The sequence below is a fragment of the Elephantulus edwardii genome, unplaced genomic scaffold, assembly GCF_000299155.1.
Source record: "Elephantulus edwardii isolate Elephantulus edwardi_28Jun2011 unplaced genomic scaffold, EleEdw1.0 scaffold00014, whole genome shotgun sequence".
Lineage (NCBI taxonomy): Eukaryota > Metazoa > Chordata > Mammalia > Macroscelidea > Macroscelididae > Elephantulus > Elephantulus edwardii.
The window spans coordinates 8612513-8638697 of NW_006399764.1; the positions used below are offsets into that span (position 1 = coordinate 8612513).

General features: G+C 40.9%; 1 protein-coding gene across 5 annotated transcripts in view; it reads left to right on the top strand.

Annotated features, from left to right (window-relative positions):
* Window positions 1-26185, top strand: part of ELAVL2 (ELAV like neuron-specific RNA binding protein 2) — a 198522-nt gene that overhangs the window by 111792 nt on the left and 60545 nt on the right. The window lies entirely within an intron of this gene.

A 26185-nucleotide genomic window follows, 5' to 3' on the forward strand; every position in this document is an offset into this window, starting at 1 on the left:
CTGGGATAATTGGGATGGGAGTGTCAGAGACAGTGCGATTGGCACAGGACAGAGCGGAGTTTAGGGCTGTTGTACATAGGGTTGCTATGAGTCGCAGGCGACTCGACGGCACATAACAACAACAACAACATATAAGGGGAGTTCATAATAATGTTGCATTTCATTTCCAAGCACTAGCTTCAAAAGTTGTATTATGTCCAAGAATTTGAAAACAAAGCAACCAAACAGTATTGTCTAATTGGCTCTTACTCCTGAGAAGTCGTGTGAGTAGAACTATGGTCCACAAGATTTTCAGGGATTGATTTTCACCCTCAGAACGTAGACCACTGGCTCTCTTCTCAGGTACCTCTGATGGGACCTGGGCCTCCAAGCTTCTGGTTTACAATAGGGCAGGTATCTGTTTGTACCAGTCAGTGACTTTATGATTGAGACTAAATCTTGATTAATGAGTGATCAGTTTAAAGATTAAGGTGCATCTGATCCAAGCCATGGCATTTTTAATTGTTTCCAATGTATCTGAAAGAAGGACAGTGAATAAGGATGACAGAAGAATTGTGTTGTGAATAGTATTTACTATACCATGGACTACCAGAAGAAAAATCTGTCTTGAAGGAAGAGCAACCAGAGTACTTCTTAAAGGCACAGATGGTGAAACTTTGTCTCACTTGGGGCATATTTTCTGCAAGGACAAGCTCTTAGAGAGATTGTACTGGGAAAGGTACAGCGGGCAAAAGAGAGGAAGACCCCAGTGAGATGGATTGACATAGTATCCACCACAATGAGTGTGAACATGACAGAGACCATGAGGGTGGTTCAAGATAGGACAAGGGTCAGAACGTCATTGTGAGTGGTAATTTACTAGATGGCACCTAACAACAACACTGCATGATCACAGATTTTGGCTAATTCAAGCAAATAATCATCTCTTCTGATAATGGGGTGAAAAGTTAAAAAAGAAAGCTTGTGAAGATGGTACAGGATAAAACAAGATTTGGATCTGTTGTTCATAGGCTCACTATGAGTTGTAGTTGAATGACACCTAACAGCAACAACAGTGAGAGAGCTGGCAGGATGTGGAAGATTTTTTCAAGGTTTTTCCAGAGAGAAGACACATGTGTAATATGTAACTGTTCAGTTCTCCTCTTTTTCATAAAAAAGCAAGACAGACTTTGGAGCCAACAATGTAGGGAAGTCCTTGACAGTTACGGCTGGCTGTACAGTTGGAAAGACTAGGGTTTGTTGAAGTCTTCATTTCTTTGAGTGGTGTGCTTGTGATTGAATAGGTAACATGTTCCTTAGCGTTCTGCAGTGTGTGAAGCTCTCTGACATTATTGACTCCACTGCACAGGTCCCACGTTCTTTCTGAAGCCTTTGAGGCAAGAGCAAGGTGAGTGGTGGAGTCACAAGCGTAATCATTATTGGACAGCACCTTTAACCCAGCTTTTTGCACATGAGATACCATTTAACAGATCAGAATCTCAGGATTGTAAAATCTGGTGGCAGGAAGCCTACACCTCATAGACTTCTTTTCTTTAGAGAACACTTTATGGTGAAGATGGATTTTTTTTTTAAATGAGTTACCTGTTGTCACTTGCCTTTGTTGTAACCTTAAATGAGTTGTCATGTATTTTGAGCTGGTTCCCTAAAGGAGCAAAATCAGAGAAGACTATATGAATAGATGGGGAGATAGCAATTTCAAGAAAAGAATTTGTGCTGTTGAGGAGCTTGGCGAGTGGTAAATGTGTGGGTCAGTTGTCAGGCCGGAGGCTTCTCTTGACCCACGTGGTTGAAGGGACTGACAAACCTAAAATCAGGTAAGGTGACAGGCTGCTGGCTCAACTCCAAAGAGTCAGAAGTCACATGATAGACATATGCATGGTGGAGAGAGAGGATGAGAGGAGATATTAGAGAATGTATACACACATACATAAAATCCAGTTTTCCTCATGGAAACTCTCCTTATATGAAATCATAAAATGAACAAGAATTACTTAACACTGAGAATCATGGGCTAGTGACATTGCTGTGTAACTTTCAGAATTATTTCCTGTAAAATGCCTCCAAATGGCTAAAAAGCTTTGTTTACAAAAAGTTACTTCTAACATCAGATGAGCCGTAATACTGCTAATTTTGGTGTGTGAAAACATAGTGTCTTCCTTAAAGAGTTCACCTTGATAAATAATGAAGTAACTTTGACCAATAGCAAACGCAAAAATGTGCTACAGTAATAAAATTAGAAATTGTGTTAAAAGATGACTTAAAATTGAGGTCCTCTTTTTCTCTGGACCCTGTTGTGGACTCCTCACAAGGACAGTGTAGGACATAGTAGCACTGCCCTGGGGACCGTTCCTTGGCAGTAAATCTTCATGAAGGCAGAGACCACTCAGCCTTCTCTCCTCGGTGGCCAGAGAGTGGGTTTGGACCACTGGGCACCTAAGCAGTCACTATGAGTCTTGGTTGACTGGATGCCCAGTTACTTTCTTTCTTTCTTTTTCTTTTTTGTTTGGGTGTAGATTTATGTATGGTACACGGTAAGAAGTTCAAGTGATTCTTGTGTTTTCTCGTTACGTGGGGGAGAACAGAACAGCATGGGGAGTTGTGCTGTTACTCTGTTCTTCGGTCCGTGGTGGAAGCCGGTGCGTTCATGTGACCGCATGGACGGTGATGCCTGTGTGGGCAGCACAGAATTACTTTGTGTCCTAATGAGTCCTTGTCTAGGCAGCACCTCGGACGGACGCGTTTGCTGTTTCATCAAAGCATCTTTTGTGAATTTTAAATTTGGAGCATTACAATAGCCAAGTCTTTTCAACTTTTCAGCGAGGTGATTTGGTGAGGAATGTTCGTGTGCGATATGAATGTAGCAGTCCTAGGAGCTAGACTATTTTGTCTTTCTCTTTAGAAGCCATCTGTTAATTGACGGGCAGATTGCCCGGTGGTCTCCGAGTGCTTCACTGTAAAATAAGCTGTCCCTTAGCAAAAACAAAATGGATATTTATTTCAGTCAGGGTAGCTCTTTGACTTAATTTGTAGCCATGGTTCCCATCTGACCCACAGCTTTTACAACTTCCACCAGCTTCTCTGTAGATTGTGTTCCTTTGGGATTCTTTCCCCTCCAGGTCTTCACAAAGGGCTTTCTTTAGGCCTTTGAAGCTGCGTCTGCAGTATTTAAATAGGTTTCCTTTATAGTCAGCATTTAAACCCTAACCTGCCCAAGCACAGTTGGCTTTGTTTGGGGATTTCTCCTTAGTATAAAACTCAGTGCTTTTATAGGACTATTTTAAATTTAGGGTTAAGGAAAAAAGTGTTCTTCATACCCTCTTTAAAATGTAACAGCCTTTCTTCATAGACTAAGTAAAATGTCCTGAACAAAGAGAAAGAAAATCACATGTTATTTATATCTGTGTCTGTCTGTTGATTGGGAACAATGAATGCCCTTTGGAATTTTACTTCCTTTGTCCTTGCTAAAAATATCATTCACTTAATTCTGTGCTTTCTTTTTGAAATAAATGTCCTAAACTGGAGAATTGTCCCCAGTTGAGAGCCCTGTACATAGATAGTGGATACTTTTATCACTAATACAGATAAGAAAGTAAAATGATACAGGCTTTTTTTTTAATTGAAACTTTTTTCTAATTAAGTGATGCTGTATATTGTCCTTTTGTCCATTTTCCTAATGACCTGAATGACTTGATGTCCCTGTGTTATATATGCATGGCGTAGTATATTTGAAATCTTGTGGTTCTTGTTAAAAATGCCGACATGGGGTTTATTAACATTTCTGCCCATTTTTTTGTGTATTCATAAAAACACTATGACAATAAAAAATATTTAGCTGCGTTGCTACAGTTTTGTTAAAAGGTCTCAAAATGCTCAGCTTTCCTGGAGGCAAGCCCTCTGAGTTTTAGTTGTCTGGGCATAGCTATACTTGTTTTGTGTTGTAAGATCTCTGAGTCACTTCCAACTCATAGTGACCTGTATACAGCAGAACAAAACGTAGCTGACCCTGCAATCATCCTAGCACAGTTCTGGGTCAGACCCTCTTGGGGAGGAGGAACTTGCTCACTTTCTGCTTTCCAAGCTTAATGTCTTTTCTTAGGATCCAGTTCTCTTTGATAACATATCCAAGTTAAGTCAGACCCTCCTTGTTTCTAAGGAACAGTCTGACTGTACTGAATTCAAGACAGATTCATTCCTTCTGCCAGCCCATGTCACCGTCTTCTTCCGCCAACATTGCAATTCAAACCCTGTTCTTAAATATTCCATAGTCATTATCCATCTTTCAGATGTATATGACAGTGGCTTTGATCAGATCATCTTAATCCTTGGACTTTTTAAAAAATAAATAAATAAATTAAAAAGCGCAAGCCAAAATGCAAACACTTTAAAGAGATCTTTTGCAGTAGATTTGCTCATTGCAGTAAGTCATTTGATATCTTGCCTGCTTCTTTCATGAGTGATGATTGTATATGCAACACAGTGAAATCTTTGACAATTTCATTCTCCATTTATTATAATGACTAATAAATGACTTTTATTAGCCAGATTGCTCAGAATTTTGTTTACTTATATTGAAGTGTTATCTGTACGGAAGGCTGTAGTCTTCCATCTTCATTAGTAAGTGATTCAAATCTGTCTCTGAGTTGTGTCATACCTCAGGTTAATGACTCTTTCGCTAATTTTGATGCCATATTCTTATACAGTCCAATTTTTCAGATTATTTGCTCAGTATTTAGTAAATTAGTGTGGTGGTTCTTTTTTTTTTTTTTTAAATACTGGTTAATTTACAAAGTTCTTAGACACTGTTTTTCACACTGGATCTTTCCCATTTCTTTCACTACCACCCCAATCAAATTGTGTGAGCCTATAATTAACCACTCTCCACCCTACTCTTCTGCCGCCCCCATCTTCATCCTCATTCTACAATAATAGTTTTATACAGTATTTGTCCTCCTAGGACTGCGTTAGTACGTTCAGCATATAATGCTCTCTATCCCTCCCAAGTTAGGTAGTGATTTACAAAATCCTTGCTCCTGCACACGGCATAGTATTCCATTGTATGAATGTACCATAGTTTCTCAATCTATTCTGTTATGGTTGGACATTTGGGCTGTTTTTATGTTCTTTTTTGTTTGTTTTGTTTTGTTTTGGGGGGGACTTTTTTGTGTTCATTTTTTTAAAGTTTTTTTATTAATTAATTATTTTTGATGAAAGTTTACAGAGACTGGATTTTCATTCATTCATTGTTGTACTTTTTCCCTGCCCAACCTCCCCCCCACCAGTTCTCTTTTCTTTGAAAAGTAAAAGAAAAATTCATTGTTATACAATCCGTATCCCCAAGTCCACTCCACTATGCAGCCTTCATTTTGAAAAGTAAAAGAAAAATTCTTTCATTGTTTTACAATTGTGGTGGCGAATAACGCTGCTGTGAAGCTTGGTGTACGAGTCTCCGTTAGTGAATACATTTTGTGAAAGGATACAACCTTGACACATTCATACCTTTTCAGATTTAACCCCATAATGTCTCCTCATTCTTTAGTTGACTGCCTGTTGGTCTGTATACAGGGTCTTGTGATCACCATCAAGTGTTCTCAACTATCCATTCTTCACAATCTTAATTTGTTCTCTGCACAGTCAGATGCCTTTGCCTTCTCAATAACACACAAGTGAACCGTTTCCTTTTGCTTTCATGAGGATCATTTCACTCATAGTCTATCTTGGCGTCACCAGTGACACATCTCTCCTTCACCAGCTTCTTTTGAATCCAGCTTGGATTTCTGGTGATTCCTCTTCAGTTTACTTCTGTAACCATTATAAATAATAGTCCACAGCATCTTTCTTGTGTGGGTTGATTACACTATTCTGTAATTTCTACCTTCTGAAAGATCTTTATCAAAGAAAGATGACAGAAATAAGCATCTCTATCAGTCAGTTGGCCAGGTAGTTGTCTTTCAGATTTCTAAAGGACTGAGTACTTTAGTAATGCATCCCTTTGATGAAATATCTCAGTTGATAGTAGGTCAGTTCCTAGAGATTTGTATTGCACCAAAACCTTAAGTGCAGTTTGGATGTCTTCTTCCAGTACCATCAGTTCCACCCCTGAAATGATTGAACATTGACTCTTTTTTTGAACAGTGACTTGTGTGTCCCTTCTATCTTCTTTTTGTGTTTTCTGTGTTGTTCAGCATTTTGTGCTTCATGTTGTTAAGTTCCATCGAGTTAACCATAGTTCATAACGACCTTATGAACAGATCTGAATCTTGTTCTAGAACTATCGTCATTTCTCTAATGTTCATAGAGTTTCCAAAGGCCTGTTGTTTAGAAGTGAATGCTAATCCTCCTTCCAACCCCATCTTAATCTGGGAGCTCAACCAAGCCATGTCCACCATGGTTATAACGTTTGACACACTAGTGGCATAACGTTAAGTATCACAGCAACGCCAAGTAATCTCAGTACAACAAACTACTAACAGACAAGTGCTCTACCACTTAGAACAATGTTCTTCCCAAACAAAGGGCCCAACAGACTTTTGTGCTTAGAATCTTTTAATATTGTAACTCAAGGCTTGCTTTTTTAGCTCCAGTTCTTTGCACATTTTATGATTGTCTGGTTAGTTCAAATTGCTCTTTGAAATATTTTTTTCAGCTCCTTCATCGTTCTATTCGTTTTAGCTACTTTATATTTAACAGCAAGTTTCAGAGTTTCTTATGACATCTATTTTTGTCTGTTCTGTTTTGCTGTCTTTTAAAACCAAGAATAGAGTATGACTTCCTATATTATTTATTCTACACTTCATCTACTAGATTCACCCTTTAAGTATACTCTTTCTCACTCCTTGTCTTTTTTTTTCTGGTATACCTGTCCTCAGAGTTTCCGGTTGCACTGAATCCTGTCTTTCCTGCTAGGATGACACATTTTTTGTCAGTAGGTCTCTTTCCCCATGACTACAGTTCTTCCTCATAGACTCTAATGACACCATTTCTACCATTGTCCTCTCAGCCTTCAAGTTGGTGGTTGTTGTTATGTGCCATCGAGTCGCCTGCAACTCATAGTGACCCTATTCACAACAGCTCTGAAGCCTGCCCTGAGCCATTCTTACTGACTCTGACACACCTACTCTCCATTGCCCCAGTTACACTATCAATCCACTTCATAGGTGGTCTTCCTCTCCGCTGTTCCCAAGCGTGGTGTCCTTCTCCAAGGACTGGTCCTCCTTGCACCATGTCCAAAGTATGTCAGACGAAGCTTCAGAATCCTTGCTTCCAAGGAGCAGCCTGGTTTAACCTTTGCTAGTTCTGTGATCTGTGGTCATCATTATTCTTTTCTTTTCTATAATCCGCCCCTTAATTCTGTGTGGTTTCTTCTTTAAAATCTCAGCATCTAAACCCTCTAGTGTAAAAAAATGTTTCTGCATGTACTGTGACTAGTACAGATGTAGTTGATTACTAAATGATAGAACTGGTATTCATCATTCAGCAGTCTGCTCACTACCCTCTCACACAGACGTGCCAGTTCATTTTGTTGTTATGTGTTGTTGAGTGACGTGCGACTTATAGTGACCCTATGCACAACAGCTCTGAAACCTGCCCTGTCCTAAGCCGGTCTGACTCCGACGCGCCTACCCCCATTGCCCCAGTTACTGTATCAGTCCATTTCATCTGTGTTCTTCCTCCACCTTTCTGAGCATGATGCCCTGCTTCCAGGGATTGGTCCATTTTGGCCACCTGTTCAAAGTATGTGAGATGGAGCTTCAAAATCTTAGCTTCCACAGGTAATCTGGGTTTCATCCTCTCCAAGATAGACCTATTTGTTTTCTTGGTGGCCCATGGTATGTTCAAGACTCTTCTTCAGTACCACTGTTTGAAGGCTTCATTTCTTTTTCTTCTGTCATCTTTGGTCTTTGTCCTGCTCTCTGATGCTTAGCAAGTAACTGTGAAGACGATTAGACACACCTTAGTTTCTGGACTGGCTTCATTGCTTCTCAGTACTCTGGAGAGGTCCCTGACATCAGATTTACCTAATGCAGTTCATCTTTGATTTCCTGACTGCTAGTGCCAAGAGTATTGATTGTGGAGCCAAACAAGCTGTCACTGTTAACAACCTCAGTCTCTTCTCCATCTATCATGGTGCTACCAGTTGGCCCAGTGATGAGAATCTTTTGTTTTGTTCATGTTGAGCTTCAATCCATATTGAAGATTACAGTCCTTGATATTCTACATCAAACGCTTGAGGTCCACCTCAGTTTCAGCAGGCGGGGTTCTCGTCTTCATAGGGTAGGTTGTTGATGACCCTTCTTCCGACCTCTGACCTGATGCCACGTTCCTTCTCTTAAAGGCCAGCCTCCAGAATAATCTGTTCTGTGTATAGATTATAAAGGTATGGAGACAGCATCTGTCACACACTCACTTCCCGATTTTGAACCATGCAGTTTTTCCATGCTTAGTTCTGAGGACTGCTTCCTGGTCCAAGTATAGGTCTTGCATAAGTACAATCAAGTGTTACGGGGTTCCCATTCTTCTCAAGGTTAACTGGAATTTGTAAGAAGTTGCACTGCAGTCCCAAAGGCAGGCGGTTTCAAATCTACCAGCTTCTCTACAGGAGTAGGATGGGCAGTCTTCTGTGCAATTTACTGCCAATTCATTTACTATAAAACACTTAAAGTATGCAATCCCATGGTTTTTAAATCATAAAATTGTGAAAGTGTTGAGTAAAACTAATATGTATTAGCTCAGAAAATGATTGTGTGTCTTATGAAAGGTTTTTCTATACTTAAGAGTTATATCATTGATTAAAAAAAAAATCACTCATTCCTTTGCCAGAGTGCAATGACTTGAATCTCTAATCAGATATTTAGTAGGCCTAAGAAAAAGAAGGGAGCTCTGGTGGTCTAGTGGCAAGAAGCTGCACTGCAATCCCAAAGGCAGGGGGTTCTAGGCCACCAGATGCTCCACAGAAGGATGGGTGATCTCCTCCTGAGTGGTTAATTGACCTTGAAAATCTGCTGGGAATTCAGCTGTGGGTCGGTTCTGACCCTACAGTACACAACAGTAACATTCTTTATCTTAGGGGAAACTTTTCCACATTCCTCCATTTTTATTAATTTTGACTTTTCCATAAATACATTTCATTAAATGGAAAGTGTTCTCTTTTTTCCCCTTAGTTTTATCATGTGTTGTAATTTTCAAATGTATCTATTGAGATTACAGTTTTTTCTTTGTTTTATTGTTAGTTGCTGTTGTGTAGTTCTGACTCCTGGTAACCTTATGTACTGTATGTGACAAACTATACTTGATCTTGCACCATCTTCAAAGTTGTTACTTCTGAGGCCCCCCGTTACAGCTACTGTATGTGGGTCCATTTCCTTGAGAATCCTCTACTTTACCAGGTGTGATACCTTCTCTGGGTCCCTCCTATAAGGACTTGCCATTCTTGCCTTCCAGGAAGCCTTTCGTGTGTCTTTCCTTTAAGACATGTTTGTTCTTTTATTAGTCTGTGGCATATTCAGTTTTCTTTGAGTATTGAATGTCTTAATTCAGAGGCATAGATTCTTCTTTCTTCCTATTCATTGCCTGGCTTTTGCTTACACACATGTGAAACACCATGGTTTGAATCAGGCCAGCTTAGTCTTCAAGGTGTCTGCTTTGTGATCCTTTAAAAGAGGCCTTTTGTAGCACATTTACATGATGCGATGTCATTTGAATGTCTTGTTGCTGTTTCCATGAGTGTTGATTTTGAATTCTGTTAGATATGTATGTGCCAGCTGTTGGTTGTTGCACTGTGCTAATCTCTGAGTATTAGCAAAGGGCTTGACATGTTCCTTGCTGCATTGTTAGGATTAGGAAAGCGGTAAGTGATCATAAACAAGGAAGTACACATCTTCCTAAAATAGGAGGGATTGTTTTGGTTTTTAATCCTAGTCCTTTTCTGAAGGTTCACTTGAGGAAAAGGGTCCTTGCCTGGAGTGAAAGTCCAACTTAGGGTAAAACAAACAAACAAACAGAAAAACCAAAAACCACCCAACTGGCTAATAAGTTAATCATGATAATTTTCAGCTAAGTATAATTTTGGTGGAGACTCGTAGAAAACCGCTAGCCATCAAGTTGACAGAATCCTAGCAACTCTGTATGCAGAGTACACACACCTGTGCACCGTTAAGGGTTTCAGTGGCTATTTTCCCCCCAAAGTAGATCTCCAGATCTTTTTCCAAGACTCCTCCAGGTGGACACAAACCTCTGTCCTTTTTGTTAACAGTCAGATGCATTAACCTTGTGTACCACAACTGAGGAGGAGAGCGGGAGCAGTGTTTTTCCATATGAGACAAACCGCTTAGAATTGGGGCACTTCATAAGAACTTGGGAAATAAATTGTGGGCTTTATCTTCTAATCTTTGTTTCTTAGCTGTCGCTGGGTGATTAATTGAGAAGAATTTGGGTTTCCTTTCTTTAGAGGACTGAAGAGATCATGTCATCTTCTCCTCCATTCTCTTCTTACCCTTGGTCTTCAGCCCCTTGGTGATTATCCAGACTGCAGACATTCTTACCCTCCTGGTCTGTCCTTACTGCTAGGCTTTCTTTAGGCTCCTCTAACGCCCTTGACCTAGAACTGCAAATCTTCACGTGGGCTCCCTCACTCTTAAGGGTGGAGTCTGGCCACCTAGCCCTATGCTGAGTGGCTTTGAGCTGGCACCCTTTCAGTTAGTGTTACAGTAGTGTGCCGTTGTGTGCATGCCAGCACGTACCAACACTGTGTAATAGAGCAGAACTGTCTCACAGGGTTTCCTGGGCTACCTGGCTATCTGTTATGGGAGCAGACTGCCAGGTGTTTTCTTCTGCAGAGCTGATGATGGATTTGCACTGTTGACCTACTGTTCACTAGCTGAATGCATGATCATTGAGCTACCAGAACTCCTCGCTAGGTTTGTAGAACACAGAATCTTCATTGCTGTGTTGGAACCAGCTCAGAATTGTCCTCCACTGGGTTTCTGAGGCTGTAAATGACATAAGAGGAGATTGCCTGTCTTCCTCCCTCATGGTTCTTAAGCACTCCAGAGAGGTCCGTGACAGCAGATTTTCCTAATGTTGTTCGTCTTCTGTTTTCCTCACTGCTGGTGCCAAGAGTGTTGATTGTGGAGCCATGTAAGAAGAAATTAACAATCTCAGTGTCTTCGCCATCTGCCAGGGTGCTGCTAGTTGGCTCTGTGGTGAGACTCTTTGGTCTTCTTGACTTTCAGTCCATCTTGAAGATTGCATTCATGACCTTTGCAACAAATGCCTCAAGGTCTCAGTTTCAGCATGCAGGATTGTGTCATCTGCATAGTGCAGGTTGTTGAATCTTCCTTCCACAGTCTTCTTGATGCCACATTCTTCCATGTAAAGTCTAGCCTTCGAAATGATCTGTTCCACATATAGTTTGAAAAGGTATGGAGATGGGATGCATGACTTGTTTCCTCATTTTCTACCATGCAGTGATCTCCTTCTTTATTCTTAAGATTGCTGTCTGGTTTTGCGTGAGCACAATCAGGCGTTCTGGGATTCTCATTCTTCTCAAGGATAACCATAATTTGTTGTGATCCTCACAGTCACATGTCTTTGCATAGCCAAGGAAACACAGAGAGACATTCCTTTGGTACTCTTTGCTGTCATCTAGGATCCACCCGACGTTGGCTATGATTTCTGTAATGCCACAAGCCTCTTGTAAACCCGTCTTGTATTTCTGGTAAAACTTTGTTTAAATGGGATTTCAGATCCAAAGACCATAATTGAACATATATTTTGAGGAAACACAAATCAACATGGATTGCATGACAGAGAATGAGAAACACATGGTGTGTGTTTCAGGATTATGAATATTATTGTTGAGGAGTTGGGAACATTGAATGCACGAGACTCTGCTGACAGGTCATTTTGTCTTTCTGACAGCCATCTAGTAGACAGCTATGCACGTTTTTGAGCAGTTTAATTCACTTCTGTGACTATCCACATCTTTACCTGTAAAATAGGCACAGATGTAAAAGCTCAGACTTTTATTCTGAGAATAAAATATAATTGAGACGTGTGTTCCAAGGCTAACATGCTCAGTGGTAGTTACAGAGGTACTTTCCGCTTCCAGGCAGCTAGAAGCAAGCATATATGTGGTTGTAGGAATGGGTTGTATTCACAAATCCCCCTTGCTCTTTGCTTTGGAAACCTGTGTTTGGTGGACTTGAAACTTCTGAGTAAAATGGAAGTACTTTATTTTATTATAAATTTGTTTTTAAGTCCATTATGTGTTCAAGAAGAGACTATCTTAATAGAGTTTTTGTGGACCTGATGGGATTTGCATAGTCTTAACCTAATGTTTCTCATTCTTCAGGACAAAGCAGGGAGCTTTCCATAGTGGCTTGCACGACACACACTTTTACAAACAGCACAGAGCTAATTCGAGTGCTCAGAGCCTTTCAGCTTCCCCCACCCCCTTATTTGAACAACAACAGCAACAAACTTTTGCTAAAAGACCAAAACAATAAGAAGTACAACTTTCTACTAGATGGCTTATTGGTTTCTTTGTGTGCTTGTATGTGTATTGGTGAGAGACAGTGAGAATGGGGAGGAGAGAGAGTGTGTTGAGAAAGACGATTGACACCAGCTGGTGGTGCGAGCAACAGCAGGTGCCCTTTTTACCACCACACTCGTTAACCGGTTTCTCACTTTGCCACAATAATATTTTCAGAACTATCTTTTTCCTTGCCTTCATCACAAATGATGTTTACTTGAACAAAGTGCATCATATTTTAAATCAGCCCAAGATAAAGCAGTAACAAAATACCTTTTGTTGGGAGGGGTGGTTGGAGGAGTCTTTGTACAGCTAATTATCTATAATTAACAAAGAAATGAGCATATTGCAGCATACCCAGCCCTTGACTGAAGGCACATTTTGTGGTAGCTCTAACTTGTTATTCCCTAACCTCTGTGAAGCTGGGCAATCCAACTTTGTGGTCAGCTGACAGGTTTTTGGCTTTTGTTCTAATTATGGAGGAAACTCTAGTATTTGAAAGTAGAAGCGCTGATCCTTTTTTTTTTTTTTAACACTGAAATCGGTAAGTAATGAGGCTGGCTCTTGTTTTAACTTAGATGCTTCAGCATCTCACTTTCTTTTAAGCTAGAAAATTCCTCCTAAATTAACATTTTATCTCAAGACGGTTGGTTTTTCCTACCTACTTTGTTCCTTGTTAGATCAGTCCCAGCTCACAGACCTGATGTACAGCAGCAAAACAGTGGTGCCCAGTCTTTATCCTTCCTACAAACATTGTCACCCTCGAGCCATTGTCACAAGATTTACCTCCTTTTGAAGACTACCGTCCACTTTACCAACCATGATGATGTTCTCCAGGGACTGGGCCTTCCTGGTAACATGTCTAAAAGGAGGTGAAGTCTTGTTCTCTTTGGTTCTAAAGAGCGCTCTCGCAATACTTACTGAAGACAGTCCCGCCCCGCCCCCCTTGCTCAGTGCAGCACCATAATTCACAGGCATTATATCCTCAGTCTTCTTTATTCCTTGTCTAGCTTTCACATGCCTGTGAGGTGATTGAACTCCTGTGGCTTCAGTTGAGGGACCTAGTTTTCAGAGTGACATTTTAAAAAACCTTTTAAGAAATCTTTTGCAGCAGTGCAATATTTTGCTTTGATTTCATGACTGCTGTTCCATGGATGTTGACTGTGAACCTAAGTTAAAGGAAATCCTCAACAACGGCAGTTTTCCATTTGTTTTTCATGGTACTGTTTATTGGCCCGGTTCTAAGAGTTTTTTTCTTTATCTTGAGATGTAATCTGTAGGCTGTAGTCTCTGTTGTTCATTAGTATGTGCTTCAAGTTGTCTTCGCTTTCAGCAAACTCGAGGCGTGGTACTTTGTATCACCGGACATTCCTGAGTGTTCCTTCAGTTTTTCTGCTGGCTGGTTTTTCATATACTCTACTTTTTTTAATAACTTGGACCATATACAGAGTGAACGAAGATGACTCTCTCTGAGCTGAATTGACCCCGTGATGGCAGCAGTGGGCTTCAGCATGGTGAAGATGGTGAAGGTGAAGCAGGATATGGGGCAAGATCTCCATCTGTTCACAAGGTTGTTAGGAGTTACGGTCAACTTAATGTGACCCAACAACCACCACCACCTGCAGAGAGAATAAGTATGGTGGAATGCTACACCTCATTGCTCATACCTTTTTACAGAAAACCAGAATAACATAAATGACAATTATATACATGGATCTTACCTAAAGGAATATACAAATATCAAATTGGCTTTATCTATAGAAAGAGACAAAACAGAACTCATTATCAGCTGTCTAAACAAGCATTGAGGCTGATTGTGGAACAGAACATTTATTACTCATATACAATTTAAATTGCAGCAGTTTTTTAAAAATATATATAGTAGGCAACTATTATTTTTTTTTCAATGCAGTAAACATAATTTATCCAGTTTTTCTCAGTCTTACCCCCACCTCAGTGTCAGCGTCATTCTATAACAATGGCACCATATAATATTTGTCTCTTTGTGACTGAGATTTTTTACTCAGTATAATGTCTTCCAGGGTTTTAAAAACCACTTAGTAGCTTTTGTGTGTGTGTGTGTAGGTTCTGCAAGAGCACAATTAGATGCCTTGGAATTTTCATTCTTCCCACAATTTATTTTGATCCACCTGGTTGAATGCTGCTGCATAGACAAAGACATTTTGTACAGACCATTTTTCTGAACCTTCCTGGTTTTAGGTGCAGGACATCATCATTCAAGTGTGCAGTACTCAGTGAAAATTTAGAGGATTTAATAAGCTGTTGCTGTTTTCTATAGCCTCACACTGAATTGTGAGGGAGTTCTTAATGTTGTCTGAAAATGTGGCGTATTGGAAATCTAAGTTTTGCAGACTTAAGCAGGGTCACACTGCATTGCCATCAGCTTTATAATCACGGACACTGGAACGACAGGAAAATAGAACTCTACTAGTTGCATAATTAGGGAACTAACTGGAACATTTGGGGATTAACTGGAAAATGCATGATGCTGAGGACATTAGAAACACCTAACATGAGTTAAGTTGGATTTACCAATGATCATTGCTTACAACTTTGATTTCAGCAGAAAAGTTAAAATTTCAACTTCTTTTATATTGCCTTAGTGTTAAGTATCAAGTCCTGAAAAATCCTCTTTAAATATCAGGCCGTTCCTCTCTCAGACCAGCTTTATTAGCATTTGGGTAGAAGCTGAGTCTTGGAGTGAGCCATCTGCTTTCTGTGTTACGCGTGTGTCTAGGTTGGATTCTCAGTCTTTGTGCTAATCCCTGATAGTGTCCTCTGGGAACCTGGTAACAATTCTTGGAGCTTTTGCAGAGGCAGACTTTAGGCTGTGATAATAGGATCTCACCAGTCCTCCCCCTCACGGTTACATCTTTTTCGTTAGGGGACAGGGAGGAGGACCTGCTTAATTTGACCCAAGTTAGCTGAGTGTTTAAATGGAAGGGCCTGCTGCATCTGGCATGAGCTGTCAGGAGACTAGCTAAATCAGGAATTAAACCGTGAAGAGAAATGGGACTAGCGAGGCTTGCTTCTCTGTCGACCTCCTTGCTCTCCAGCCTCCCCATCTTGTAGTAACTGTATGGTTTAGTTCCCCACGTCAGATCTCAGCTCCTAAGCAAGCTCCTTTGTCATGTCTGGTGTGCATTGTTTTGGTGCCAGAGTTGTAGTGCACAGCCTGTCTGAACAGACACACACGCTGAGTGCCCAAGAACATAAAGTCCATCTGAAGAAATACAACACATTGCAACTTTTATTTGATGTCTGGAGGTGGGGGAGAGTAGGATGCTCTCCATGAGAGAAGAGGGTCTTTTAAAAACAAAACCATCTTCAGCCTTCCCCCAGTCTTGGAATGCAGCCTTATTTCCCCCAACCAGTAATTTGTTTTTTCTGAAGGTATTAGCTGTTTCACTGAGGGGCTGTGCTTGGAAACAGTGGATCTGTTCCCTTTGCAATTTTCTAGTATTAAAATATGAAAGGACAGGCTGTGAGAAGAGAACCTTACTTGTCAGAATGGACCATAGTGACCTATTTGTGCTAACCCTGGACTTGAAAAAAAGATGGACCTCTTTTGTCCTTTTTGACTTTGTAAAACATTACACTGCCTTAAATGAAATAATAGATACACATCAATCAGTGTAGTCACCTTTTATTGTTGATTCAACTACCAGGTTTTTACAGAATTCACTCTGCTTTTTATTTGACTTGAACATGAATAGTCTCGGCAGACTTAATTATATTAGTGAAAAAGCACTTTCAACAAAATTATATGCTGACATCCCATAATTCATACTTACAGATTTGTGAAACAGATTTATGTAAATCTATCAAATTATTCTAGGTGACATTATTTTTTTTAAAATTCAGATTTCATCTTAATGGTATTTGTAGAAAATTTTTATATGAAAATTCCTGCAAGAACTAATTTTTTTAAAAAACCCACCTCGTGTATGAAGATAGAATGCTGTAACATTTGAGCATCTTGTCTCCACTTGTTCTGTAATCCATCTGCTACAATGGGGGACTTCAAGGGTTGAGATAATTAGATTAGTAAACATAGTACTCAGAGACGGGGCATATGTTTATAGGTAGTTCTTGCCCAAGTTATAACTCCTAGAAGGCAGATTCTCTTTCTTACTCCCTATATTTATTTATTCATTCATTCAGTGAACGTTTAGCTAATTAAAAAATATTTGAAACTTTTTTTGCTTTTAAATAGCTCATTTATAGTCAGTTTAAATTGGCTTTTACAATACACGTGTCTACTAAGATACGTCTCTGCATAGTACATACAGTTTGTATTTGCCTGCTATTTCAAAAGTTAGTGGTGAAATGACAGCATGAAAGAAAGGTCTGGTGATGTTGTGTAAAGATTACAGCCAAGGAGAGCCCTTGTGGTCTTAGGCACCCAGTGGAGCATTTCTGACCTGTGACACACAGGGTCCCCAGTGACAGTAAGTTTATTTTTTGTTCACCTTCCTTTTAAAAGGAAGTTAGATGTAGTAAGAGAAAGCAAGATATAAAAGACTATGGAAGGAATGAAGGGGCAAATTATGACAAGAAATTACTCTATTTGAAGTCTAAGAGAATGCCAGGGGGGATGTGTGTGTTCCAGACACAGGGAACTGACAGCAGTTTAGAGGGGATTTCGCGGAGTGATGGAAAAGGACCTGAAGTGGAAACATGCAAGAATCTGATGAGCACCTTGAGCACCTGGACATGATTGGCTTTGTGTTCCAGGATGTTCATTGGCTGGACATTCTAGTGACTTTAAAGGGCAGAGGTGACAATGTAGTGGTGATCCAGTCTGGAAGAAAACACTACAACAGGTAAGAATGCAGAAGAAGGCTAGGAAAAGGGCGGCTTCCATTGACAGTGCCGGCAGGATGTGATACCTCCTTGGAGTCCCTGGGTGGTGTGGATTGTGACGTGCTTAGCTGCTAATTGAAAATTGGAGCTCCAGGCTTGAGTCCGCTGCAGGCACAGTCCATGGGAAGTTGGGCTGCTCACTAGGCTTCACCTCTCTGGCCGTTGAAATCTCCTGCAGTGCTGTGGGGTAAAAGATGTGCAGCTAACTTTTCTACAGCCTTAGACACCACTAGTAGGTCAGCTGTGAGTTGGGTCTGACTCGACAGCAGTGAGCTTGATGGGTTTTGGTGGTGGTGGTGGTGGTGTTTTCTTTTTTAAAGCTAGATTGACAGAAAGGTCTTGGGAATCAATTTCTGAAATACTAACCCTTGATCACCCGGTGGAATACAGTTCTGTTCAGATACTTGGGAGTCAGTGTGAGTCAAAACTGACTTGCTGACAACAGTCCCACTGCTGAGCCCCAAACTGGAGCTGAAACTAGGTCCATTTGCACGTTTCTTATTACACTGTCAGTCTCCGATCATATGTTAGTTTCGTAGGCTCCATCCAGACCAATCTGTAGGTACAGCGGATGTGTCCAACCTCATTCCATGCACCCTTTTCTGCCTTGCTACTTTCTTTGTGGTCTTCAGTTCCATCCAGCATCACGTGTCCTTAGTTCTTATGTCTTCCTTTACCTGGAGAAAAGCTTTATGGAAAAGGCTACTTTTTTGTTTGTTTGTTTGTTTGTTTGTGCTGTATCCTCACCTAAGACAGTGTCTTACCAAACCAGGGTTTGAACAATTATTTGTTTAATTCATCAGTGCTTAAATGTAGGTGAGAAATAACTGGAATGACATTTGGAGTGTCTTTTCACTGAAGAAAAAAAAATTTGTTATTTTCTGCAGTTTCACGTTAGGAGGGGCCTCCCATAATATTGGCTAGATCTAACATTCATTTAATAGACCAGGTTTATAATCAAGAGTTATGGCAGTCTATTGCCCTTACCTTAAAACCTGAGGGGGTAATTTGATATTCTGAACATCAGTAGTAATTTAAAATAGGAAAGACTTAATAAAGTGACCTTTGAATAAAATGGGTCCAGAAGATTGTGTATTTTTAATTAAAATATGCAATTAAATTTTTAATTAAAGTGTGCCATTAAACGCAGTGTAGGTGGCAAGGGAACGACTGCTGCTTTGAATTACGTACATTTTGGGATAAATTGGAGTTTACTGTGTTTCCCACAGTAGCACTTTGTCACTGAGCTGATCCTCTTCCTGTTTTCTCTTCCTGCTCTGGCCCCTGGGCCGCTCTTGATGGTCCCTGGTCCCTTTCGGGGCCTGTGAAGTGTTGGCAGCTCTCTGCTTTATATCACTTGACTCTGGCTCTAAACAGTCGCTTCTTAGGTCAGGAGCCTTTTATACGTGAAATTTTTGTTTCTTGTGAAGAAGGGACTGTGTTCTGTGGGATGTCATATTTCAGAGGAGAAGACAAGACAAAAGGTACTCCCATATACCACGCACCACACACCTGTGCTCAAGCGTTGCCATGTTGACCTGGGCTTTTAGATCCAGGGCGGAAGTCAGCCCAGCATGAGGCTGTTCAGATGGCACCTTCCACAGTGAGGACCTTGAATCACTGTCAAGACTCTTGGAATCAAGACTTGGAGATTGTTATTGCTTAGGTGCCTTTGAGGCAACTATGACTCCTAGAGACCCTTTGAGCAACAAGTCAAAACACCAACCTTGCCCTGTTCTGCACCTTTGTCCTGATATCCGCCACACTCATGCCTATTGTTGGCAGTCATTGTGTCAGTCCATCTGATTGAAGGTCTTCCTCTCTTTGTTAACCCTCTTGGGTTAAGGTTTCTGAAATCTCTTAAGCATGTATAGCTCCAGGAAATCTGTATGGATAGCTGGAGACCAGTGGTATTTACCGGCTCTTGGTGTTAAATTTATGGGGAGAAAGTTTAGTTTTGGTTTTTTAAAGAAAGGACTCTTGGTTTTGAGACTATCAGCATGCACATTCTAAATTGAAAAATAACTTGCAAAAGAGATTTGGATGACATGAATGAGTGATGCTTTGTAAGCTTTCCCTGGTTGCTTATGGCTGCTATTAGAACCACAGGAGTGGGACATGTGATCAGACTAAGTATTTTTACTTAGCCTGATGTTTGGCTTGCTGTTGCTTTTTATTTATTAATAATCTTCATTCACTTATGAGGACCTGAAATGTTTGTAAGTAAGTGATTTAGATGATCCAGAATAACTGCATAGATAGTCACATGAAGTCACTGTTTGCATAGATACAGAAATCGGAGACACTAGACCACTGAAGCAATTTGTTTTGGTAAAGTCATGTTAGATTAGAAGGTGCCTAACTACATTGTACTTCAGATACACTGAAGCTGATATGGGTTTGAGTAAAGCCCAGCTGTGACCTGCGTAGAGAAGGGTAAAATATTTGGGAACCAGGAGTCCTGTGCTCCAGCCTTTACTTACCATTTCTTTCCTTCCCCCAACAAGCCTTGCTTGGGAAAGCCAGCTGACCTTGTCCAGTATTCAAAGAACATTAATACCTTCGGAAAAGAAGCTGAAATACATTCATGATTAGTTGTTCTTGGTATGTGCCGTTGAGTTGCTTGTGACTCATAGCGACCCTATGTACAACAGCCCTAAACCTGTTCTATCCTGTGCCAATCTCACTGTCTCTGACACACCTACCCCCACTAACCCAATCACTCAATCAATCCACTTCATAGAGGGTCTTCCCCTTCTGTACTGTTCCTCCACCCTCCCAAGCGTGACATCCTTCTGAAAGAACTGGTCCCTCTTTGCAACATGTCCAGAGTATGTCAGACGAAGCTTCAGAAGCTTTGCCTCCAAGGAGCAGCCTGGTTTAATCCTTTCCAGGATGAACCTGTTAATTTTATTAGCAGTCCATAGTATATTCAGTATTCTTCTCCAGCACCACAGCTCAAAGACATCAATTGTTCTGTCCTCCCTAGTCATTGTCTAGCTCTCTGATGCATAGCAAGTGATTGCAAAGACCATGGCTTGTATCAAGGAGCATCTTAGTCTCCAGAGTGACACTATTGCTCTTCAGTACATCTTTTACTTTCCTGGCTGTTGGTGTCAAGAGTGTTTGACTGTGGAGCCAAGCAAACTAAAGCTGTTAACAATCCCAATCTCTTCACCATCCATCATGATGCTGCCAATTGGCCCAGTGGTGAGATCTTTGCCTTTTTTATATTGAGCCTCTATCCATATTGAAGCATGAAATCCTTGACCCTCTGTAGCAAGTGCTCCAGGTCCTCCTCAGTTGAGCCAAAAATTAACCCTTAAAATACCAGATAGTTGAAAAAATAAGAATTGAGAAAATCCTGTCTGTCTTGATATTCTCTATGGTGCCTTTATATAGCTTTTTAAATCGTTATTATCTACCAACTAGTCAGAGACAACTCACAGCTGACATTCCTGCGGGTTTCCGAGTCAGTTAATCGCACTGGAAGAGATTGCCCATCCTTCTCCTGCAGAACAGCGTGTGTATTTGAACCATGTATCTTTGGGATTACAGCGTGCTTTTTTACCACTAGACCACCAGAGCTCCCTTTATATAGTTTTGGCATCCAACAAATATTTGCTGATGGCTTAGCTAACTTAACTTAAACGGAAAATGTTGAAACTTTCTTCTGTCCTTTGAGGTCATTCCCATGCCAATTATTTTAATGCATCTACAACCCTTTATAGGAACTTTATAGGAAAACAGTATTTTAACAGCAGTTGTCCCCTTTTTCGTATTATTCTGCTTAGGACAATAGTAAAATTGTGCTTACCTCAAACAGTTGTCTCAACTAATGGATGGGACTCTTCTAAGGATGCAGCCAAGCAAACTGAAAACTTTATAGATCGAATGGAAATCATTAGGGACAAATAATGTCACAGGGCAATCAGTGGGCAGGTATTGGGTGTCAGAAACCTTAAAAATTGGTATTTTTAGCCATTAGGTTAGCCCTTGGTAGGGCATAGTCTCTAGCTATCTTAACTGCAAACAGTCTTAAAAATCATCAACACACACACACACACACACACACACACACACACAAAATCAACAGCTGAAGGACCATTATAAGTGAGAGAGTGAGAAAGAGAGCTTTCCAAACTGTGAGGTAACCTGGTGGCTGGTGGAGAGTGTGTGGAGGCTGACACTGCTATGGAGACTATTGCAAGATGTAACCAGAGGAGCCCTGCATTTATGCTACAGTTAAAGATGGCGCTTGCCAGATGATAGAAGGAAAAGCGGACTTACCATTACTCTGAGATAAAGTTTGCTTGGTGATTGAGGAAATCAGAGGCTTCTTGCATTTGTGCTGCTGAACTGAAGTGAGACTGGCACTAATTGAGGAATTGTGCCTAGTTAATCTGGCTTGAAACTGCTGGACTACACCTGGATTTACGTTGTGTGATTTTCTTTGCCTCCTCTACTTTCCAGCCTATTTCCCTAATAAACTAAAAAACTGAGTAAAGTCTGTGGGTCAGCAATGAATTTGGACCTAATGATTCAGAGAAGTAGGTGCAGGAGCATGGAGGGCAGCATGTCTGACCGAGCAGCTTCATGTTTGCTGCTGTGGATATTATGGATGGAGACTGTTCCCTTTTATGCAGCTGGTAGAAGTCAGACTCGTTCACTCCACGTTGTAGCTGCTTCTTACACAAGGTAGTAGAAATCTACTTGGAAAAGTAGGTCAGCAAAATAGAGAAAGATGCCCAAGAACGTGGATTGACAGTGATTACAACCAAAGACTTAAGGTGGTGAAGATGATGTGGCTCGTGGTCAGGCAAGATTTGTTCACAGGGTCAATACAAGTTGTAGTAGACTCGGTGGCATCTAACAATGACAACAACAGAAACTTGACTGACTCCTTATAGCCAGTCATGCTGTGTCACATCGATTCTGACTTCGAACGGAGCTGTGGGGTGGACTCAAACGGCCCCATATATTTAGCAAGACCATAATATTGTCGAAGCAGACTGCCACATCTCTCCTACGAGAAGGCTGGGTCAAACGGCTAACCTTTTGACTTGAAGTTGAGCAGTTCAGTCACTGTTTCTCCAGGCCTCATGCTGATGGTAATGACTTTGATTAAGGAACACCTCTCATTCTTCACTCACTCAACAGATCTTTGAGTGACTACATTTTACTGGGAGCTGGGAGTCTGGACTCAGAAGCCAGCACAGGAGGAGACAGTTCAGTTTTGTTGAGTACAGACGAATTGAATTGGGAAAGTCTGCTGTCAGAGACCTCTCCAAAGTACCGAAGAGAAACGATGTCAGTCTGGAGACTAAGGTTCACCTGATACACGCCATGATCTTTGCAATCCCTTGCTGTGCATTAGAGAGCTGGACAATGACTAGGAATAGTAGGAGGAGAATTGATGCCTTTGAACTGTGGTGCTAGAGAAGAAGAGTATTGAATATATGGACTGCTAGGAGAACAAACAAGTTCATCCTGGAGAGGGTGAAGCAAGGTTACTCCTTGGAGGCAGGGTTTTGAAGTTTCATCTGACATACTTTGGGCATGTTGCAAGGCAGGATCAGTCCTTGGAGAGGGACAGCGTAGGAGAGGAAGACCCTCGATGAGATGAATTGATTCAGTGACTGGGGTAAGGGGGATAGGTGTGTCGGAGACAGTAAGATTGGCAAGGGATGGAGTAGGGTTTAAGGGGTGTTGTAAATCGGGTTGCTGTGAGTCGTAGATGACTCAACATAGAAACAACAACTGTTGAGTTGGAACCCATCCCTAGCCCAGCAGGTTTTCAGAGGCAGTATAATCAGATTGGAAGAGATTGCCCATCTTTGCCCTTCAGATAAGCTGGTGTATTTGACTCTCACTCTAATTGCAGTGCAGCTTCTTACTGCTAAGTCACCAGTGCTCCTTGCCCAGTGACTATTTCCAGCTTGCACTCCTGTGCCCAGAACTGACCTCTATAGAGATGGCCAGTCATTGAATTTTAGGAAGACATCCACACACATCTTAAAGAGGTTACTGTGAAGAGGCATGGTCACTTCACAAGTGTAGATAGATTTTTAGCTCTTGGCCTCTCTCAGGGTTTAGGTGTCCCATGGTGGTCTCAGACTCTCATTCTCCGTTAAATCAGTGATTCTTAGTCCTGGCTCTGCATTAGATTTTAAGTTAAAACCTGGCGCCATTGCTTCCAGGAGTCATGGTGGTACAAGGGTAACACCTGATTGGTAACTGAGAGGATGGAAACTGAAACCCACCAGCTTGCTCCTTTGCAATCTGCTCCCATAAAGATTACCCTAGAAAATCCAGTAGACATTCCCCCCCCCCCCCATCTCATGGAATTACTGTGAATTGGAATTGATTTAATGACACCTATTAATAACTGGTGTTTCATCCCAGACGAATGAAATCATAATCTTTCGGAATGGACCTCAGTCATCAATTTTTGTTTTAAGCTTTCTGCATGATTAAGGAAGTTCTGACGATGGGATAGTCCTTTGAGGAATTGTGGTACAAACTCAAAGGCCTCCTCTCTTTGGTGGTTTGAATCCACCAGCAGCTTCTTTGGACAAAGATGGGCAGGCTCCTCTCTTGGGATCTGCAGCCTCAGAAACAATGGGGGGTCAGTTATGAGTCTCTTCCAACTCTGTGGCAGAGAGTTTGAGGTTTTATTGGAAAGATGATTCTGGTGTGCAGCCAAGACTGAGAAATACTGTAACAAGAAACTGCTAAAATGCAGGTGTCAGTAGGAGGGAGATTTGAACTCTTAATACCAGTTCAGTCATACCCAGAGATAATTGTGAGTTTGGTCCCAGATCATTTCAGTAAAGCAAATATTACAATAAAGTGAGTTATGCAATTTTGTTTCCCAGTGCATATAAAAGTTGTGTTTATACTATACTTTGATCTATTAAATGTGCAGTAGATGAGAAAGTTTAAAATATTGTGAGAATTACCAAAACGTGAGACAAAAAGCGAGCACATGCTGTTGGAGAAAATAATGTCTGTAGATTTGCTCTATGCAGGGTACCATAAACCTTCAATTTGTAAAACATATAATATTTGTGAAGTGTGCAGTAAAAAGAAGTACGCCTGTACAATTGGCAGTTTGATTTATTTTGTCCCAGAATAGCATTGTGATGAAACTATACATTTGGTTTACCTTTTCATTTCCTCTTTATATCTGTAGCATCATTCCTGATAGAACTCCAAGAATGATTATATTTAAAGCCCATCCCATTTGGTGGCTACTTTATGTTATCGTTAGACTAGGCTGCTCTGCTTCTACCAATAGGGAATGTTTTCATTATTGCCTTAACAACACGGGTGGGGAGGAATTGACCCTGTTTTAGCGGTAAGGAAGCCTCAGCTCAGAGAGGTTATGTTCCCTGTGCTATGTCACACAGCCAGTGAGTGGTGGAGCGGGATTGGAAAGCATGTGTCCATTTCCAGAGGCCACATTTTTTCAACCATAAGCTGCTGCTCTGATTCTGTTAGGCCAGTTTGAACCTAGCTCCATGACCCAGACGGGCAGCACGTGTCACAGGACGGCAGTAGGGATACAGTAGGCACATGACAGAAGTGGGTTGAACTAGTAAAAAGCAGAATGATTGAAAATGCCATGATTTTACGTGTGTGTGTGTGTGTGTGTGTGTTTAGAGGTTTGAGTAAAATCCACTTACTTTTTAATATGAGGGAAACAAATAGTTTCACTACTGTAAGAAAGGAAAAAAGTAGAATAAGAGGGGAGAAATTTAGCAGTGATTATCTCAAGTTCTGAGAGTGGTTTCCGTAATGGAGTCTCAGGGTTTTATGCTTATGAGCTACATAATTTAACTTAGCATCTTATTATTATTTTTTTTAAATTGTGTGTGTGTGTACTGTCAAATTACCTCTGACTGGTACAGGAGGAGCATCTGGTGGATTTGAACTGCGAACCTCTAGGATTGAGCATCTTATTTCTTTTGTTTAGTTACAGTGGACCACAGAATAACCAGTCAGTGCTTGGATTTTTAACCATGTGCAGCTGAGATTTTCTGCCAAGAATCAGTCTTTTACTTCTTTATATAATTTACTGATGTAAGACCAGTATTTGATAAAAGTATTTGACACTTTAGTACATAGCTTCCAGGAAACCTTCCATTGTTGCTATGAGGTACCATTGAGTTGACAACTGTGAGTAATGTCCCTGTGAACAACAGATTGGAACTCTGTCCTGTCCTCTGCCATCATCAACATCTCCCGCGTACTCGAGTCCACTCTTAACTCAGCGTGTCATAGGATCTCACTGAAGATGGTCCTCCTTCTCTGACCCTTTATCTTTCCTAGCTCAGAGTCCCTCTCCAGTGTTGACACACCCAAAGTGTGGGGCAGTTTCATCCTCTCTGTATCTAAGGAGCACCCTGGTTGCACTTCCTCCAAGGTAGATGTGTTTGTTCTTCTGGAATTCCATAGAATTATTCAGTACTTTGTGTCAGAAGGAATGTTTCTTGGTTTGAAAAGATGAGAAACACCACAGAGGAGCTGACAAAATGAGCCTCAGAAAAGTTTAATGTACAAAAGGGCAAAACTCAGAGAATCCTTTAAGTTCTAACTTCCCTTTGCTTGAAAATTTGACACCTTGAGGATTGGCTTTAATTGAGGATGCATTTTGTTGAATTAAACGCTGTTCTATAATTTTCAGCCTCACTCTTAGCTCTTGAGTGCTGGATTGATGCCTCTTACTCTTTTAACATCAGGCCAGGGATGAGGGGGGGTGACCTT